The sequence below is a fragment of the Mobula hypostoma genome, chromosome 11 (assembly GCF_963921235.1).
Source record: "Mobula hypostoma chromosome 11, sMobHyp1.1, whole genome shotgun sequence".
Taxonomy (NCBI): Eukaryota; Metazoa; Chordata; class Chondrichthyes; order Myliobatiformes; family Myliobatidae; genus Mobula; species Mobula hypostoma.
In genome coordinates this window covers 88,173,984-88,194,375 of record NC_086107.1, presented here as the reverse complement: position 1 = coordinate 88,194,375, position 20,392 = coordinate 88,173,984, and the positions used below count along the sequence as shown (strand labels likewise).

The 20,392-nt window shown below is 43.8% G+C and overlaps 1 pseudogene; it reads right to left on the bottom strand.

Moving 5' to 3' along the window:
- The window catches only part of LOC134353495 (guanylate-binding protein 1-like), a 53,771-nt pseudogene that overhangs the window by 2,535 nt on the left and 30,844 nt on the right, over positions 1-20,392 (bottom strand).

The following is a 20,392-nucleotide window of genomic DNA, read 5'->3' as shown; positions in this document are numbered from 1 at the left end:
CATCTCAGAACAAGAGTGAGAGACCCTACGTGAAACACATGGAGAGTGGATCAGGACTACAAGGAACACCTGGCCAGCGTAGACCCTTTCTACTGTTTGGCCGTTCAGCAGAGTCAGGGAAACCAACTGTGAGTGCAGACAGGTACTTGTTTGTTAATTTTCATGTGCTTGTTAGTATAGACAATGAAGGTAGTTGTTGGTAATCACAGATTCTCTCTGTGCCTCTCTGATCATTATTACAAGGGGTGATCCTTGTAGCAGTGCAGATAGATGCAGACCAGAGATGAAGAAGTATTCTAAAGGGAGGATGACACCTCCTAGGCTGACAAGGTTAGTCAAAGACAGAATAAATGAGATGGCATATAATATGATAAAAATTAATATGATTCCAGAGGATTGGGAAGCTTTTAAAGACCAACAGAAGGGAACTGAAGAAGCAATAAAAAGTGAAAAGATAAAATATGAAGATAAGCTAGCCAATAATATAAGAGGATATCATTTTTTTCAAATATATAAAGAATTAAAGAACGCTGAGAGTGGATATCAGACCTCTGGAAAATGACACTGAGCGTGTAGTAATGGGGTCAAAGAAATGATGGACAAACATATGAATTACTTTGTGTCAGTCTTCACTGTGTCAGAAATTAGAGAGTGTCAGGGGGCAGACATGAGTGTAGTTGCTATTACTAAGGAGAAATTGGTCAGGAAGCTGAAAGGTCTGAGGGTGCATCAGTCACTTTGACTCAATGGACAACACCCCAGTGTTCTGAAAGAGGCAGCTGAAGAGATTGTGGAGATATTTGTAATGATCTGATGACTAGTGGTGTTCTGCAGGGGTTAATGTTGCGATTGCTTCTTTTCAAGTTATATGTCAATGATCTGAATGTCGGAATTGCTAGTTTTGTGGCCAAGTTGGCAGATAATACAAGGATTGGTGAAGGGCCGTTTGAAATGAGGAAGCAGGGAGTTTGCAGAAAGACTTAGAAGAGAGAAATGGGAAGTATTGGCAGATGGAATACAGTGTTCGGAAGTGTGTGGTCATGTATTTTGGTTTGTTTCATGGTTATCCAGAGAATAAGAATCTCAGAGTTTCATATTGCATACATATTTTGATAATAAATGAACATTTGAGCTAATAATCTCCAATTTTGCCTACAGAGGTACAGTCATTACATTATTCTACTCCCAGAATGCCCTAAGTGCAATAGAGAACAACTTTTTGCTTCACACCAGACCTTTATTGGAGTTTCACAGATTTATCAGCAAATACAAACTGCTAGTATTTAAATCTACACTTCCATGTGGTGGGATGAGGATCCAATGTCTAAGTTCATCCACACATATATATCCTGATTCTTATTATTGCAGTTACATTGATTCAGCTAATTGGAAAGATTACTGATTTATACATAGAATTATATTGTCTTTAAGTGTAGCATCTATGTTACCTAACAAATCTATTAGCTAAAACTATTCACTCAACTTATATAAAGCAATAACCTGCTGGAGGATCTCAGTGGATCAAGCACCATGTGTTTTAGGAAAGGAAATGTTGACATTTTTGGTCGGGTCCCTGTGCTGAGGACACTCCTATCAGTCCTAATACATGATCTTGACCCAGCTTCACCAATTCTTCTCCCCCATCCCTGCCAAGAGATACTGCTCGACCCAATGAAGATTCCTCCACCTTTCTGATTGTTGTTCCGGATTCCAGCACCCGCAGTCTCACGTATCTCTACTGAATGTGCATCTGTTCCTGCATTTCAGCTTCCAATTGTTCATTGCTGGCGGTCAGATTTATTGCCTGGATAATTAGTGTGATCCAGTAATCACACCAATCGAGGATTGATGGTGGGAATGTAGCAGCCAGAAGGAGATGACAAGTTTCCATCAGCCTCTGGGAGGAAACTCTGCTGGTGAGAGAGATCCACAGAGCAGAGTGGAGGAGGGCCACATTATCAACACAGGCTCAGTATTGAATAGAGCTGACTGCTGACCCAGAACACTGAACCAGCAGATAAGGAGCATGTGGAAGCTGACATTCTGTGCTAGGGAGAGTTTGATGAATTGCCCAAGGAAAAACAGACCCCCTTATAATTGATAGTTCAGATAATTGTGGAATAGTGTGGACAGGTATATGAGAGGATTGAAAAAAAACATGGATAAGAACTGGATACATAGCTTTATAGCTTTATGTCCATGGGCTGTGGGAGGGAATTCAGTGGTTGGGGTGGGGGAAGTCAGTGGTGCGGGAGAATGTAGATGGGCTATAGGAGGGAATTCAATCGGTGAGAAGAGTGTCTCTGAGCAGCAGGAGAGGATTCAGTGGATGGGGAGAGTTGGTAATTAGGAAGAGTCTGTGGGCTGTGTGAGGGGATTCAGTAGGTAGGGGAGTTGGTGATGAGGGAGACAGTCTGTGAGATTGCAGAGTGGGTTCAGTGGAAGGTGGAGCTGGTTTTCGGAGAGTGTGTCCATCAGCTGTGGGAGAGGATTCAATGAGCTGGAGGAGGGAAGAGTTGGTGATGACAGAGAGTGTACATGGAATCTGTAAAATGGTTTGGTGGGGGTGGGGGGAGTTGATAATTGGTAAGATTGTCCGTGAGCTGTGGGAATTTGCTCAGTGGATGGTGGGAGAGTGATTGGGCAGAGAGTTCATGGGCCATGGGAGGCGTTCGGTAGGTTAGGACAGTTGATGACGGGGGAGAGTGTCCATGGGCTGTGGAGGGCATTTGAAGGAGGGGAGTCAGTGACAGGGAGAGTCTTTTGTAGGGTGTGGGAGGGGATTTACTGAGTGGGGGTGAGTGTCCATGGACTGTGGTAGGGGATTAAGTCAGTGGGGAGAGTCGGTCATGGGTGAGAGTGTCCGTCAGCAGTGTGAGGGGATTAGGTGAGTGGGACTTATTACATTGGCCCAGTCACATCCCTGGGGCTCTGAGATTCACCAGCAGGAATCTGACCCCACTTTAGGTGTTTCAGTGTGTGTCTCTGATATCCGGCTGGGGATTGGATGTGGAATGTGTGTGGTGGACAATATTTGGGGTCCAGTTCACTGATCAGACTGGGGAGGGAAGCTGGTAGGGATGTCACAGGATTGGTGATGGTGACACATTTCTAAATGTACATATTTTTTGACTGCTTTCCTGCTATGGATTCAATTTTGCCACAGCGCCTACCACAGTTACCTGATCTGAAATAATCTCAGCAGTCTTCTTATGAATTTCATGAAACTCCATTCTGTTGCCACTTTATATTTCTTCTTCAGGTACTCATACCTCTGCTGAGCCCTTACTACATCCATCATCCTGCCTTCAACTTCATATTTCTTCATTTCACTCCTCATAAGCTCCATGGCTTCCTTCAGCTCCTCCACGCTGCACATTTTACCCTCCTCAAACCTCTTCTTGATCTGCTCCATGATCTCCTTATTCCTACATTCCTCAAATGCTTTCCTCTTCTGCTCCATCTTCTCCCTCTCATGTTTCACCCTTGAGAGCTCCTCTTCCAAAGCTGACAAAAGGGGCAGAGGATGAATTGGTTAGTCCGTGCAGAGAGTGGTGAAGGGGTCATTTCCTTATATGTGTGTGACAGGACATTGAGAGGGAGCTTCATTCACTGTTCAATCTAAGAAAACACACAGAAAATGCTGGAGGAACTCAGCATGTCAGGCAGCATGTATGGAAATGAATAGACAGTCAATGTTTCACCTGAGTCCTGATTTCAGGACTGAGGAGGAAGGGGGAAGATGCCAGAATAAAAAGGTGGGGGAGGGGAAAGATACTAGCTGGAAGGTGATTGGTGAATCCAGGTGGATGCAAAAGATCAAAGGCTGGAAAGGAAGCAATCTGATAGGAGAGGAGAGTGGACTATCAGAGAAGGGGGAGGAGGAGGGAACCCAGGGTTTAGTAATGGGCAGGTGAGAAGAAGTAAAAGGTCAGAGTGGGGAATAGAGGAAGGAGAAATCAATATTCATGCCATCAGGTTGGAGGCTTCCCAGATGGAATATAAGGTGATGTTCCTCTACTCTGAGCATCGCCTCTTCTTGGCACAAGAGGAGGCTATGGAACGACATGTCAGAATAGGAATGGGAATTGTAATTAAAATATTTGGCCATTGGGAATTCCTACTTGTGGCGGATAGTGCGGAGGTGCTCAACAAAGCAGTCCCCCGGCTTTTTTCCATTCCCATCACCCACAACCAAGATCGGGGTAAATGCTGGGGTCCCACTCCTGCAATCATCTTCCCACCATGTAGCCTGTGTTTCTAATCTACATTATCAAACCCCTCTCTCATCTCATTGTATTCTCCCTTATTTCGGCATAATACACCAGGTTTTGGATCAAACTGTTGACTCTCCATTTGTATAAATGTAGGTATTTATGCTCGAGTTCCACTTACATCATATGTCAAGCCCTTCTGTTGTCTCTGCACCTATATCTCTTCAACAAGAATTACCCACTCCTCACTGATGACCCCTTCTCCAGCCTCAAATCTACTACCTCCTCTTGGGCACTCTAATCTGGATTTCTGTTTATGTTCTTCGAGAGACCCAACACCAACTTCTTCATGTGAATAAGTCCAAGAACATCGACACACCCCTCCCTGATCTCCCTATGACTTTGCTGCTTCTGATGAACTCTGAGGTGAAGTACCCAGCAAGAGTGTATCACATTTTTAGTTTTCAGACTTGAAGAGTTAATTTTAAATATACGGATACACCCTGACCAGAATATCTTGAGCATTTTGTTTATTTTCTCACCAGAGACACGCTTTTGTTCCTCCATCAGCCTGCTGTCTATTTTCTGTACATGGTCTAGATAAGGTTTTTCCTCTTCCAGGAAGTGGGTGAGGACAGCACACCCCTACAGAGAAGAGAAGATGCAATCAGTCATGTCCCACTCTCTCCCATCACAGCAGTCCAAAGGAGACCGGAGACGGGCTCTCCCCATCAAATATCTAGTGCTGGGGACTGATACACAATTAAGTAGCTCCTCTTATCAATCTACAGGAAACTGGTAAAACCACAATTGGAAAATATGTACAATTTATATTGTGGCTTTGAATGAAGGCAGAATTTATTTTAATGGCACAAGGCTAAATTGTAAAGATGACACACAGTGGTGACAAAGAGTAGAGAATTGGTTGTGTGAATGGACAAGGATTGAGCACAATGTGGAATAATGCAAAATATCCATAATGTCAGAAAGATAAATAGTAGCATATTATCAAATGGGAGAGTTTGTGAAGTTCTGAGATGTAGAGAGATCTGGGTGTCCTAGTGCAAGATTTGCAAACTCTTTGGGTGCAATTAAGTGGGAGAGGTGAAGTGTGTAACAAAAGTAGGAGGGAAATACTTCAGTAATATCAGGTTTTGGTGAGATGACATCTGCAACATGGACAGTATAGGTCTGCTTTACCACTGATACACTGGACACATTTTAGAGATGGGTTTTACACTGATACCTGGAAGGACAGATTACCTTTCTCGAGAAGTTAGGACAGTTTGAGACTAGATACTTCTGTGGGAAAGCCCAGAACTAGGAGTCACAGACTGGATGCTTAATGTAGGGAAGAAGGTCTTGAGTCACAAAGCTGAGTGAGATAAACAGGTAGCTTGATCAACGGAGTTATGAGACAAGCATTTTTCTCTTGATGCATGATTAGTTTTTTAACTCTCCATTGAGGCACAGTGGAAGCAGAGAGTTAGGATTTCTAAGGGAGAGATTGGAAGGCTCCTGAAAACTAGGATTAAAGATAATTCCCACAGCCCCATTACTGACTCTCCAACCACCAAATCCCCTTTCACATCCCACGAACATCTCCCCATCACAAACTCTCCCTACCCATGTAATTCCCTCCCACAGTCCCACAGGCACTGACCCCACCCAATGAAAATCCTCCCACAACCTATAACACTCATTCCCTGATCATAGACCCCATCTACCCAGATAATCCCATTCCAGATGTTATGGAGAGTGGAAATCAAATTCAATTTTGTTGGGTGAAGGCAGAGCGGGGATGTTTTCTGAATCCATGTAAGGCAGGGGCAGGACAAGCTATGAGAACTGAAAAGTAAATACCTTGCTGTAAAATATTGAACACACCTCCATTTTATCCTTGGTCTTTTCCTTATACTCTTTGATGGCCTTATCAAGATCCTTCTTCAGTTCCTGGAAACCACCAGGTCTCAGGTAATGTCCAGATGTCAGGTTTTCTTTAATTGATGACATTACTTTTTTTAGATATGTCTCACATTCCTCTTGTGAATTTTTCTTCATCCTGACCATGACAGACTTGTAAGTAGAACTCATTGTCTCCTGGGAAAGATGTACAGTAAACTCAGAAACAAAGTATTGTACACTGACCAGTGTCTCGCAGTCCCTCTCTCTCAGTGGTATATCTGCATACCAACAATATCTCTGAGTTGCTGACTCTCAGGAAGAGATCTGCACACTAACTGTATCTCTGAGTTGTTCTCTCTCTCTCAGGGAGAGATCTATACACTGACCACTGTCTCTCAGTCAATCTCTCTCAGTGAGAGATCTGTACACTAACAATATCTCTGAGTCTCTCTCTCTCAGGGAGAGATCTGCATACTGACGGTATCTCTGAGTTGCTCTCTCCCAGGGAGAGATCTGTAGATTGATCAGGAGTGACCTGTATAATAGAAGGAAGTACTTTTTCTAGTCTATTTGCTAATAACTTAGAAAAAACTTTAGAATCAACATTTAATAAAGATATTGGTCTATAAGATGCACATTGAGCAGGGTCTTTATCCTTCTTTAGTATTAAAGAAATTGATGCTCTATTAAAAGATTCCGGAAGTTTACCAAGTTTCAAAGAAGCCTCAAAAACCTTATAGAGCCAAGGAATCAATAAAGAAGCAAAACATTTATAAAATTCAACGGTAAACCCATCAGGGCCAGGAGCTTTCCCCAGATTCATAGAAAAAATAACATTCTTAATCTCATCCATTGTAATGGAAGTATCTAATAAAGAAGACATATCCTGTGAAATCAGAGGGAAGTCTAACTTATCTAAAAAATCATTCATATATTTAGAATCTCGAGGAGACTCTGATTGGTATAAAGAAGAATAAAAATCACAAAAGGTTTGATTAATCCCCACATGATCCAATATCAATCGATCATTTTGGTTATAAATCTGATTGATTTGAGATTTAACATAATTAGATTTCAATTGATTAGCCAGCAGCTTGCCAATTTTATCACTGTGAACATAAAAATCACTTCTTGTTTTCTTTAATTGGTTTACAATCGAGGACGAGAGTAGTAAACTGTGTTCCATTTGAAGTTCAGTTCTTTGTTTGTATAGCTCCTCAGAAGGAGCCATAACATATTTCTTATCAATTTCTTTAATCTTGTCCACAATTACCATCTCCTCCTGCTTCTGTTTCTTCCTCAAAGCAACGGAATACGAAATAATCTGACCCCGAATATAGGCTTTAAAAGTGTCCCAAAGAGTGTTAACCGAAATATCTTCTGTATGGTTAATTGTAAAAAAAAGCTCAATCTGTTCATTCATAAAATTAACAAAGTCCGAGTCCTGAAGCAACAGCGAATTAAAACGCCATTGTCTATTGTTTGGTATATTGGCCATAATTTTAATAGAAAGCTTAAGTGGAGCATGATCCGAAATGGTTATAGAATCATAATCACATTTAATCACTGAAGGAATGAGACGAGAATCAATGAAAAAATAATCAATTCTTGAATAGGAATGATGAACATGTGAAAAGAAGGAAAAATCTTTTTCCTGAGGATGCAGAAAACGCCAAATGTCCGTCGACCCAGAATCAGAAAGGAAAAAATTAATCAAATTTGCAGATTTATTAGGTAAAGTCCGTAAAGGAGCCGAACGGTCCAAAGCTGGAGATAAACAGGTATTAAGATCTCCGCCCCAAATCAATGAAAACTCGTTCAAATTCGGAAACTGATCAAACAATGATTTATAAAATTCCGGACAATCCATATTAGGAGCATAAACATTAACCAAAACTACTTTTTTATTAAATAATAAACCACTAACCAATAAAAATCTACCATTCGGATCAGAGATAATATCCTGTTGTATAAAAGTAACTGAGGAGTCTATAAAAATAGAGACGCCTCGAATCTTAGCATTGGAGTTCGAATGAAATTGTTGTCCCTTCCAAAATTTGAAAAAACGTAGTCTGTCCCCCCTCCGTACATGGGTCTCTTGTAAAAATAAAATTTGTGCTTTAAGTCTCCGGAACACTTTAAAAACTTTTTTCCTTTTAATAGGATGATTAAGACCATTAGTATTCCAGGAGACAAAATTAATAATAGACTCCATAAATCCTAAAGTCAACCCATAACAAGGAGGATTGACAATAGGCGCGACCCACAGACCCGGAGAGGAAACAGAACATACAAAAGATACCGGGGAAAAGGACGTAACCAATACTTCAATAATGTATATAGCCCAAAGAGAAACAAACTAAAACGTGAAGCCCCTCCCACCGCCCCCCACCCCAGGACCCCAAGGCGAAATCTAAAGCAGACCCGCCAGAAAGAAGCAAGCGCTAAAACTACCCCCATGACTTCCGGTATACGCTCCCTAAAAAAAAGGTATAAATATGAAAAGGATCAGCTAATTGTAAAACAGTAAAAAAAATAAGTAAAAAAAAGTTAGCTCAATTAAAATACACACAGAACAGAACAAAAGCCGGAAAGTATATATTAAAAAAAAAACCACAATAAACCTCAAACTCATGAATAGACACAGCAACAAAAAAAATAGGATTATTAACATAAAATGATTATAAAAAGCAAAACAGAATAAAATTTAAAAAAAACTACAAAATTTAAGGCCGCACAGGAAATACGTAAGATGACAAAAGGGAAGTAACCACCCAGAATCCCCTGGAAAAAGAAAGAAATGACGCAGTTAAAAAGAAAGTTTAGCAGCCATATTAAGAAATCGAAAGTAAACTTTTCTGCCCAAATAGGGCACAGAAAAGTTAAAACCAACCAATTCACAGCCTCCGATCAACGGAGAAAATTAAAAAAAAGGCAATTAAGATGTTGAAGATGAAAGTTGATCCAGATAACTCTGGGCATCCGATGGAGAATCAAAAAAACGAAGAGCTCCATCTAACATGCGAATCCTTAGACGTGCAGGGTACAGCAGCGCTGGTCTTAAATCCATCTTATAGAATTCCATCTTATAGAAAGGTGGGGGTGAAAGAAATCCAAGGTGGCAGGTTATAGGTGAAACCAGGAGAGGAGGAGGGGGTGAAGTAAAGAACCGGGAAGTTGATTGATGAAAGTGATAAAGGGCTGGAGTAGAGGGGATGTGATAAGAGATGACTGAAGATCATGGAATAAAGGAAGGGAAGGAGCAACAGAGGGAAGTGATGGGCAGTTAAGATGTTTGAGAAATCTATCTTCATGCCATCAGGTTGGAGACTACCAAGACAGAATATACCCTGGCCTCATCGTGGCAAAAGAGGCCATGGACAGACATTTGGAATGGAATGGGAAGTAGGATTGAAATAGGTGGCCACAAGGAAATCCTGCTTTTTGTGGCGGACGGAGTGAAGGTGCTCAACATGATTGCATGAGCATCAATTTCCTGAACTCCAGTAATCCCCCCCACTCATCTCCTTCACCATTCCCCATTCTTTCTTCCCTCTCGCACCTCTTTTCACCTTCCCATCACCTGCTACTGGTGCTCCAATCCCCTCCCCTTCTTCCATGGTCTTCGGTCCTCCCCTATCAGCTTCATGCTTTTCCTGCAGTCATCTCTTTCACCAATCGACTTTCCAGCTCTTTTCTTCACCCCTCCCCCTCTCCCAGTTTCACCTATCACCTGCCAACTTATACTTTTTTGGCTTCCCCCTCCCCCATCTTCTTATTCTGATTTCTCTCCTCCCTTTCCAGTACTGTTGAAGGGTCTTGGCATGAAATGTCCACTGTTTATTCTTTTCCATAGATCTTGCCTGGCCTGCTTAACTCCTCCAGTATTTTGTGTGTGTTGCTTTGGATTTCCAGCATCAGCAGATTTTCTCGTGCCATGTTAGCGTGTTATACTGAAGAGAGGTGGTGAGGTTTTGCTCAGTTACTCACTCCTGCCCGTGACCAGCTGACCCCCCAAGAACCCTCTTGACTTTCTTGTGGTCATGAGTGCAATTGATGAGTTTCTGCGCTCCGTAACAAAATCCTCATCCAGATCCTTGTCTTCCAGTTCCTGGAGATGCTTGAGTTTCTTCCAGTCTGTGGGAGGTCGAAATGCAAAGCAGTGACGTGAGGGAAAATTATCACGGATACACCTGCGGAGTTCATTATATTCCTTGTCCTGCTCACTGATCTCACCTGTAAAAAAGAACCAGGAAGCAGGCAGGAGTCACCCTTACTGAGTCTGTTCTCCCATTCCCAACATGATGACTGTTACCCACAGGGCTGTGGGGAGGAATAGGGGAAGGACAGGAAAGAAATAGAGGGGAGGCAGTTTGCGAGGCGTAATGGCGAGGGACAGGATGTGTGGGTGTCAAGTCAAACTAGAGTTTCTAGAAAGTATTGGGATCTAGAGACAAAAGAAAATAAAATTTAAAAGTAATAGGAAGAATGCATTGATGGACCGGATGGAACCTGCTGCCTGAGTGCTGCTTCTGCCCGGAATATCGGGAAGACCCGGCAGCATCACAGCGGCGGTCCGGGAGCAGAGTCGAAATCAGCGGTAAGTTGCTGAACTTTAAATAACTTTAGAGACTTTTTCATGGAAAAGAGCACTGCTGTCATTGCGTTTCGGGTTAGCGTTAGCTTCACGTCACGGGGATCATCGCGCGCAGGCGCTTCTGGAAAATAGCGCGAGGTTTAAGAAGAGCTCGGGAACCTTCGGGAAGGCGCGCCCGGTTTGAAAATATAACGGTCCTACTAGGAGTGGAGAGGTGCGGGTCGGAATCCGTCTACAAAGTCCGCAGAGGTAGCCAGTTTTTCACCAAAATGTCTAATAGCTAATGTCTTATAACTTATGACTAGTGTCTACTGTCTAGTGCATTATGACTAGTGACTAATGTCTAAGGGTTGATGGAACTAATGGAACTATCAAACTGCCGCACTTGCAAAAAATAAAAGAAGGAAAAGTTGTTTTGTCATTGAGTGAAATCTAGTTAAAAAGACATTCGGGTAGACGCATTCAATATCTTTCAAGTGGGGAAGCAGCACATGTTCAAAGAACAAAAACAAATCCAACTTGACAGTGAAAAAACTGGTTGACCAGGAAACCGGAGGACCAGGAAACAAATCTGGGAGCTTTGAGCTGGAACAGCAGGAGCGATAACTTGGAATCCTGAAAAGAAAGAAAATCAAGTTAAGATAAAACAACATCAAAGCATCATTAAAAAGTTGTACTGACCTTCTCACCTGTGAACAGCCTGCTGAGGAAATCAAACATGGCTGATCAAGCTATTGGAAATCAGCTGAGCAACTCAAGGTAGAGTGAACCACAGCAAAAAGATTATTTTCTCATCTGGTCAACAGTATTACCAGAACCTATGAAGACATGTCTGAAGAGGAGCTCAGAGTCAGTTTCAATAAGCTCACAATAGAAGCTGAGAAAGTCATGGAAGCCAATGAAGATGTGGAGGCCGGACTCTTTGCAGAACTGGAGGTGGAGCTGAACACAGAGGAAGTAGCTGTGTTAACTGAACAGCAAAAAGCCGACCTGGCAAAGACAGCAAATGAGTGTCAGTTGAAACTATTAATGAGGTTAGAAGCCTAATCCAGCAGACTCTTTGGATCAATTTTGGAAATGTTGCATTGTTCACAGCACTACAAGCAGCAGAGGATGAATGTAAAAACATCGCTGCTGTACAACCCGATGGCGACCAGGAGGCGTATGACTTCATGCTTAACCACCTGCAAGGACTGGTAAAGACAGCAAAGGAGGTGCATGGGGTCGGTGGAAATGATCGATCCCACCAGGGGATCAGAAGGGCCTCAGAGTCACCTAAAGGGGCTCGAGCTTTGCAACCCCAAGTTGGTTTCCAAGAAGGCCCACTTCATATAGGTTCAATTACTGGACAGGCTTGACAACAAAATCAGAAGAGACCTTCGGCTCACTACTTATAACACTGCAGATGACATCTTCCATGTTCTAGAAAACCACTATTGAAATCAAACATGCATTGCTATTGAAATAGTGGAAGAGTTACAGAAAATGCCATCTGTCAGAAGTCATCAGTCACGGAAAATAGTGGAATTAATTCAAGCTGTGGAGAAGACACTTCAAGACTTGAGTGAGCTTGGAGACACGGGCGCTATCAAAAATCCACTGGTGACAAAATCAATTGAAAGTAAACCTCCAGAAACTCTCAAAAAGGAATGGCTGGTCTATGTCACTGACAGGAGAAATGCTGTGGCACCAGAAAATCAGTTTGACAGTCTCTTGAATTCCTCAAAGGGCAAGAGAGCATATATGAGCAGCTCGAGCAACTGAGGGATGAAGAGCCAGGTAGAAGAGAAATCAGGGCTGTGCCAAGACACTCCAGAACCAAGTCTACCATGTCAGGTGACGACCATGCAGGGTGTGTAGTCTGTGGTGATGGAAAGCACAAAAGGAAGCTCTACTTTTGCAAACAGTTGCGAGCTCTAAAGCTACCAGAGAAAAAGGCTGCAGTAAGAAAGTTGGGGGCATGCAAGAGGTGTCTCGAGGTTCATGATGACAGTTCATACTGCAAACCCGCCTATCTGTGTAAAAACCAAGACTGCAAGGATGAGCATACCCCTGAGCATCTGTGCCCCAATGCTGAAATAAAGAAAAGCAGCGCAGGTCAGAAAAAGAGCAGATTTGGTCCAGAGAAAGATAAAGGCAGGAAGAAATATACAGAGAATCCAGAGGAGCTCTTCAGAAAACTTTCACCAGAATTGGCCAAGGTCACAATGTATTTTCAAACACTGCATCCAGAGCCTTCAGCACTGTGAAAGATAAACCGGGTCTTCTGGTGGAAAGTGGATTGCAAGAGCTGCCAGTGATTATGATGCTTCTCGAGGTCACAGCTAATGCTGGGCGAAAAGTCGGGACATTAATTGACTTGGCTTCAGACACCAATTATATAACCCGCAAGGCTGCAAGCAGACTGAACCTCAGAAGTGAGGAAATCACTCTCGTCGCCTATGGAGTTGGGGGGATGAAGGTTCAGATGGAGACAAAGCGGTACCTTCTAAAAATCAGAGTAAACACTCCCAAGGGCACTCTCAAATCACACCAATTAGTTTGTTATGGACTAGACAGCATTGCAAATGTCCACAAATATGTGACACCGAAGCAAGTGCAGAAATTCTTCCTAGACATACCGCTTGATGAACTTGTGAGACCCAGAGAAATAAATTTACTCATAAGCCACAGAGAAGGTCAGCTAGCGCCTCAGAGAACCAGAGCTGTTGGAGACCTCGTGCTGTGGGACGGTCCACTGGGGAAGACGGTTGGAGGAGCACATCCTGATCTCTTTGAGGAGCTGTCTGTGTTGGCCCACATGTCCAAGACACATTTTGCAAGATCAATGAGAGTGGCTGCTGTAAAGTAGGAGGAGCTCACCAGCAGAGTCCCAGAGCAACATCCACCAAACAAGCAGGATGGTATCAAGCTCCAGGAGTCAGGTACGTCAAGCACCAACCGGAACTTCCTCGAGTGGTAGAAGTGGGATAGTATTGGCGCAGCATGCGAGCCAAAATGCGGGGGTTGCCACTGCGGAAACTGCCAGCCAGGTGGCAAGGGAATGACTCTTACTGAGGAGAGGGAACTTGAAGTTGTAAGAAGAGGCCTCACCTATGTCACAGGTGACCGCCACAGATGTACAATTCGGTTTGGTTGGAAGACTGAGAAGTACACCTGCATAGATTCCTCTTGCGAGACTCCGAGTACGAGAAGCCAGGGGAATACGCAATCACAAGAGTGAATATCGGAGATAAACCAGCAGGGTGCATTGCACAGTAAGCAATGCGCGAAACTGCTAACCTCTCTCCTTTCACCCACCTCAAAGAGGAGCGGCTGGTGCTCCAACACGACAGCTACATTGATGACATTCTCACATCCCACAACAACCTTGACCAGCTGAAAACCATCACAGCAAATGTGGAGCAGATCCTGAAGGCTGGAGATTTCGAGCTTAAGCCTTGGGCTTTTCTGGGCAAAGTGGGAGGAAAGAGTGCAATGACAAGCTGGAGAAGTCCGAGGTGTTGGTTTGTGGTGGCCGAGTGCAAATCTTCAAAGAAGATCAAGTTGCTGTCCCCACCTTGCCCTATGATGCGTGGGCGTCCACACTGTTAATTCGGGAGGCCCACATTGAGAGTCATGACGGAGTGGCAGAACCTTGCTCAAGATGAGAAGAAAGGCATGGGTCATAAGGGGAAGGAAAATTGCCCAAAAAGTTGTCGATGGCTGCAAGTTCTGCAGGAAGGCAAAAGCAAGGAAATGTCAACAAGTAATGGGTGACTTGCCGCCAGAAAGAACTGAACCTGCTGCACCGTTCCAGTTCACAATGGTGGACCTTTTCAGACCTGACCAAGTAAAAGATGACATCAAGAAAAGAATAACACTGAAAGTCTGGGGAGTGGTCTTTTGCTGCATGACCAGCAGAGCCATCCAAAAAGACCTGGTAAACACCCTATCAACCGAAGGATTCCTGATGGCCTATCAAAGGTTTGCAGCAATCAGGGGACATCCAAGAAAGATCTGGCCAGATCCAGGCACCAATTTCATTGGAGAAAAACCCGTCTTAGAGGAGCTGTACAGATTCTTGGACGGCCTGAATGAAGCAGCCCTGCAGGAGACCACGGCAAAAAATAGAACGGAGTGGATGTGAAATATCCATTCGCCTGATTCTCCACACAGGAATGGTGCTGCAGAAGCCGCTGTACACATTGTAAAGCGAGCACTCCAAAGTCTTGGGAAAGGGTCTGGGCTCAGTTACAGCGAGTTCCAGACAACTCTTCACATAGCAGTCAACCTTGTCAATGAGCACCCAAATGACGCCAGGATACAGAACCGGGAAGACGATTCAGTATGTCACACCCAACACTCTTCTACTCGGTCGAGCATCTCAAAGCAGGGATTTCAAAACCTTTGACTTTTCCAGCTACCCCTACAAAAGACTCCGAGCAAAGCAGTCGGAGGTGACCAAGTTCTGGAGGTGCTGGAGCCAACTTGCTGGTCCTAATTGGTTTGTCAGGAGCAAGTGGCATACTGCACAGAGAAACGTCACTGTTGGGGACATCATTTGGTTAAGCGACCAAAATGTACCAAGAGGACATTTCAAGCCATGTCCTCTTGTATTGAGCAGTGGTGCCCTGGGGAAGAGGCGCTGACTATCCACTCTATCTATTCCTCTTATTATCTTGTACACCTCTATCATGTCTCCTCTCATCCTCCTTCTCTCCAAAGAGTAAAACCCTAGCTCCCTTAATCTCTGATCATAATGTATACTCTCTAAACCAGGCAGCATCCTGGTAAATCTCCTCTGTACCCTTTCCAATGCATCCACATCCTTCCTATAGTGAGGCAACCAGAACTGGACACAGTACTCCAAGTGTGGCCTAACCAGAGTTTTATAGAGCTGCATCATTACTTCGTGACTCTTAAACTCTATCCCTCAACTTATGAAAGCTAACACCCCATAAGCTTTCTTAACTACCCTATCCACCTGTGAGGCAACTTTCAGGGATCTGTGGACATGTACCCCCAAATCCCTCTGCTCCTCCACACTACCAAGTATCCTGCCATTTACTTTGTACTCTGCCTTGGAGTTTGTCCTTCCAAAGTGTACCACCTCACACTTCTCCGGGTTGAACCCCATCTGCCACTTCTCAGCCCACTTCTGCATCCTATCAATGTCTCTCTGCAATCTTTGACAATCCTCTACACTATCTACAACACCACTAACCTTTGTGTCGTCTGCAAGCTTGCCAACCCACCCTTCTACCCCCACATCCAGGTCGTTAATAAAAATCACAAAAAGTAGAGGTTCCAGAACAGATCCTTGTGGGACACCACTAGTCACAATCCTCCAATCTGAATGTACTCCCTCCACCATGACCCTCTGCCTTCTGTGGGCAAGCCAATTCTGAATCCACCTGGCCAAACTTCCCTGGATCCCATGTCTTCTGACTTTCTGAATAAGCCTACCGTGTGGAACCTTGTCAAATGCCTTACTAAAATCCATATAGATCACATCCACTGCACTACCATCATCTATATGCCTGGTCACCTCCTCAAAGAACTCTATCAGGCTTGTTAGACACGATCTGCCCTTCACAAAGCCATGCTGACTGTCCCTGATCAGACCATGATTCTCTAAATGCCCATAGATCCTATCTCTAAGAATCTTTTCCAATAGCTTTCCCACCACAGACGTAAGGCTCACTGGTCAATAATTACCCGGACTATTCCTACTACATTTTTTGAACAAGGGGACAACATTCGCCTCCCTCTAATCCTCCGGTACCATTCCCATGGACAACGAGGACATAAAGATCCTAGCCAGAGGCTCAGCAATGTCTTCCCTCACCTCGTGGAGCAGCCTGGGGATATTCTGTCAGGCCCCGGGGACTTATCCGTCCTGATGTATTTTAACAACTCCAACACCTCCTCTCCCCTAATATCAACATGCTCGAGAACATCAACCTCACTCATATTGTCCTCACCATCATCAAGTTCCCCCAGTCACTGTTCAGATCTGCACCCGAGACAGATACAGTGAGAAGACATTAGTCAGTGTACAGATGAGAGAGAGCGAGAGAGAGGGCTTAGGTGGAGATAGAAATGGAGAGATAGAGAGTGAAAGAGATAAAGAGAGAGAGAACAAACAGATCTCCCTCTAAAGAGAGAGTGTGACAAAGAGATGTCTGTCATTATGGAAATATCTCACTGAGAGAGACAGACTGAGAGACACCGGTCAGGGTACAGATCTCCCTCTTGGCAAGATGTACTGAAACACTGGCTGGTGTACAGATCTCACCCTTGGCAAGATGGACTGAAACAGTGGCCAGTGTACAGATCTCCCCCTCAAAAAGAGGGTGACTAAGAGACACACGTCATTGTGGAGATTTCTCCCTGAGAGAGAGGGTCTCGATGAGTAAAAGACAAAGCTGCTGCTAGTTGAGAACCCAGGATGTCAGGAATATTGTAACTTTGGTAAAGAAAACAGGAGGTATCTTGATCCAGATACAGGCAGCTGGGATCAAATGAATCATTGAATACATATAGAGGATGCCAGAGTAAACTCAGGATGGATGTTTGGTGGGCAAAAGGGAGAACGAGGTGACTTTAGCTAAGAAAATTACGGAGAATTCTAAGTGACTTTACAAATATATTAATAAAAGAACAGTAACTTGGGAGCGAATAGGGCCCCTGAAAGATGGAAATGTATTTGTGGAACTGCCAGAAATGGGCACATTTCTTAAGCATTATTTCACTGTCACAGAGGACAGTGAAGAGGAGTACCAGCAAGTCCAGTGGGATCTCAGTCAGCTGGGCAGCTGCGCTCAGGAATGGCAACTGGAATTCAGATAAGTATGTAGAGTTACATTTCAGGACTAATCAATGCAGGACTTTTACACTGAACGCAAGGGCTCCATATGTCTTTGCACAACACAAGGAGCTTAGAGTAGAGGTGCAGGAGTCCCATAAAGGGCAGTTGCATGTAGAGAGGATAGGGGTGCGAAGGAAGTTTTTAGCATGCTGGTGTTCATCAGTTGGTGTGCTAAGTTTGAAGTGGGTGGTTACACTACAATTGTACAGTACAGTGGTGTGGTCAGACTTGGAGCACTGTGTACAGTTCGGATCATGCAGTCATAGCAAGGATGTGATTAAACCAGAAAGAGAGTAAAGAAACATTTGAAGTATGTTGCCTGGAGTCAGGGAACAGGGAGATTAGATACTGTGGCCTTTATTCTTTGGAGCATAGAAGATTGAGGGATGATCTCACAGGTGTAATAACAAAATCATGAAGGGCATTGATAGGGTCAGTGGTCTTTGTTTACAAGGTTGGGGAAATGAAAACTACAGGATATAATATTATGGTTAGAGTGAAAAGATTAATAAGAACCTGCGATGTCATTTTTTTTTATTGACAAAGGGTGGTGATTATGTTGAACCACCAGCAGAGGAAATGGGTGAGGCATGTACGTGAGACACATTTATGAAGTATGTGGACAGATATGAAGATGACGAGAATTCAGAGGTTTATGGGAACCTGCTGAAAAACGGGAGCAGCTTGAGAATACATTTTAGTCGGTATGGACAAGCATGGCCGAAGGGATGTTTTCCCTGCCGTATAGCTCAATGACTGATTGAGGGGCAACAGTGTACAGATATATGCCAAAAGAAAAGGACAGAGAAACATCAGTCCATACACAGATATCTCACTGAGACAGACAGGGGCTGAGATAAACTGATTAGACTACAATATCTCCCTAAGAGAGTGGGACTGAGAGACATCAGTCACTGTGCAGACATTCCCGAGAGAGGAACTGACAGACACTGGTCACTGTGCAGATATTCCTGAGAGAGAGGAACTGAAAGACACTGTACAGATATCATGCTGAAAGGATACTGTTGGTCTTGCAGAGATTGCTGGTCTATTTGTTTTGATCATTGTAAATAGGATGCTGCTCAGAAGTATAGCAAGTGTATAGATGGAATTATCAATGTGGCTATTTCCCTGCAGATAGAACAGACAACCAGTTAGTGAGAGCTCTTGCTCAGAGATCAGTCGAATAAATAAGCATGCTATTTCTGGACATTTCTTGCTTAGTGTTTACAGAGGTTGCTGGGTGAGGTTTCCCTCCACAGCATTCTTCCTGTCAATGCCACCGGTGACAGGTGTATGGCCAAGGGAAGCCTTACAGACCCGAGTCTCAGCCAGTGCTCACCAATACAGTGCTGGGGGAGAGCACACTGTCATGGTACCTTAACATCCTTTTCATTTGGGGGAATGGGGATGGGAATTGGTGTGGGTGGGATAGGAAGCTTGGCGTGTGTAATAGTCTTGTATCACATATAGTTCCAATGGAAAATATGGCAGAATTCCTCCCTGAAGCTCAGCATGAACCTGTGATGACAATGTTAGTTAACTAACAAATTAGTTAAGTTTTACTTTAGATCTCGATTGTAAACAGCGTTTAGCCATCCAAACTACCTGTGGTAGGATTTGAACTCTGGTCTGTGGATCATTCCTCTGATTGTGGGTTTCCCAATTGGTAATGAACCCACTGTTCTGAGGAGGGGTATAGTTGTGAGGGAGGGACTGACCTTCTTGGGATCTTTCAGACCCTCGATGTTCAACAACAGGAGGACCTCATTGGGTCTCTGCGGGAGGTATCAACACCACATCCAGATCCCTTTGGTGTGAGCCTGGACAGTTGAATCCACTGAGAATCCTGCAGAGTGAGAGAGATAGAGAGACAGAGAGGTAAACTTTGCAAGAACATAAGAGGATCTATGATATTCCAAAGCCCAAAGACATGCAGTTTCTGAGTACCCTATCGCTAGTTAGTGAGGATTTGGGCAGAATTGTTGGGAGCATGTGAAGAATAAAATGGGATTGTTCTAGAATCAATGAAAAAAGAATGATTAACGGTTAGCTTAGAGTTGGTTTTGCGACAACCAACTCTGGTCGCTATTAATGAGACCAGTGTGCTCTCTGCATCCAAGATATGAAGCAAACATGCAGTTTAAATTCCCTAGATCTCTCTTGATTTACTGTCCAAAACAGTGATGGAAACACCAACGTGACACAAACGGATGTCTCCAGTACATCTTCCACTTCTGACAGCTTGACAATGCAAGTGTGCTCTGTGTGTCCCAGGTCTCAGGATAATTTCTGCAAGACAGATAGTGAATAGAGATGAAAGGTTAGAGGTGGCAGTTTACAGCCACTGCCCTTATCCTTCTTGTCTCCCGCGAGACAGTTCATGAGGTAGGACTTCCCTGTACGAGTAGCACCAACCACAGCCACAACAACCATTGGAACCTCAATGGACTGGAGGACCTTCAGAGCCTCTGGGTTAAGTTGCAGCTTCCCATCCTTGTTATAAACCAGCTGCAAGGGTTTCTCCATCTTCTGCCTGTTGGCATCAGGGCCCCTGGTTACCGACATCAGACAGTCCTGTCCCGAAATATCTACAAAATCTGAGTAAGGGAATCATGCACTGATTGAATTAAAGTAAACAGTATCGACAAAACATGGAGTACATCAGCAAAACAGCTGCATTTCAACCCTGAGCGCCTGGAGTAGATCCCAAACTTTAATTTACTCACTGGGATCTGATACCTACAGTACATACCAATCCCAATACCATGGATTGTAACGCAGCCTCTACATCACTACCAGGATCGGTTATTTTATAAATAC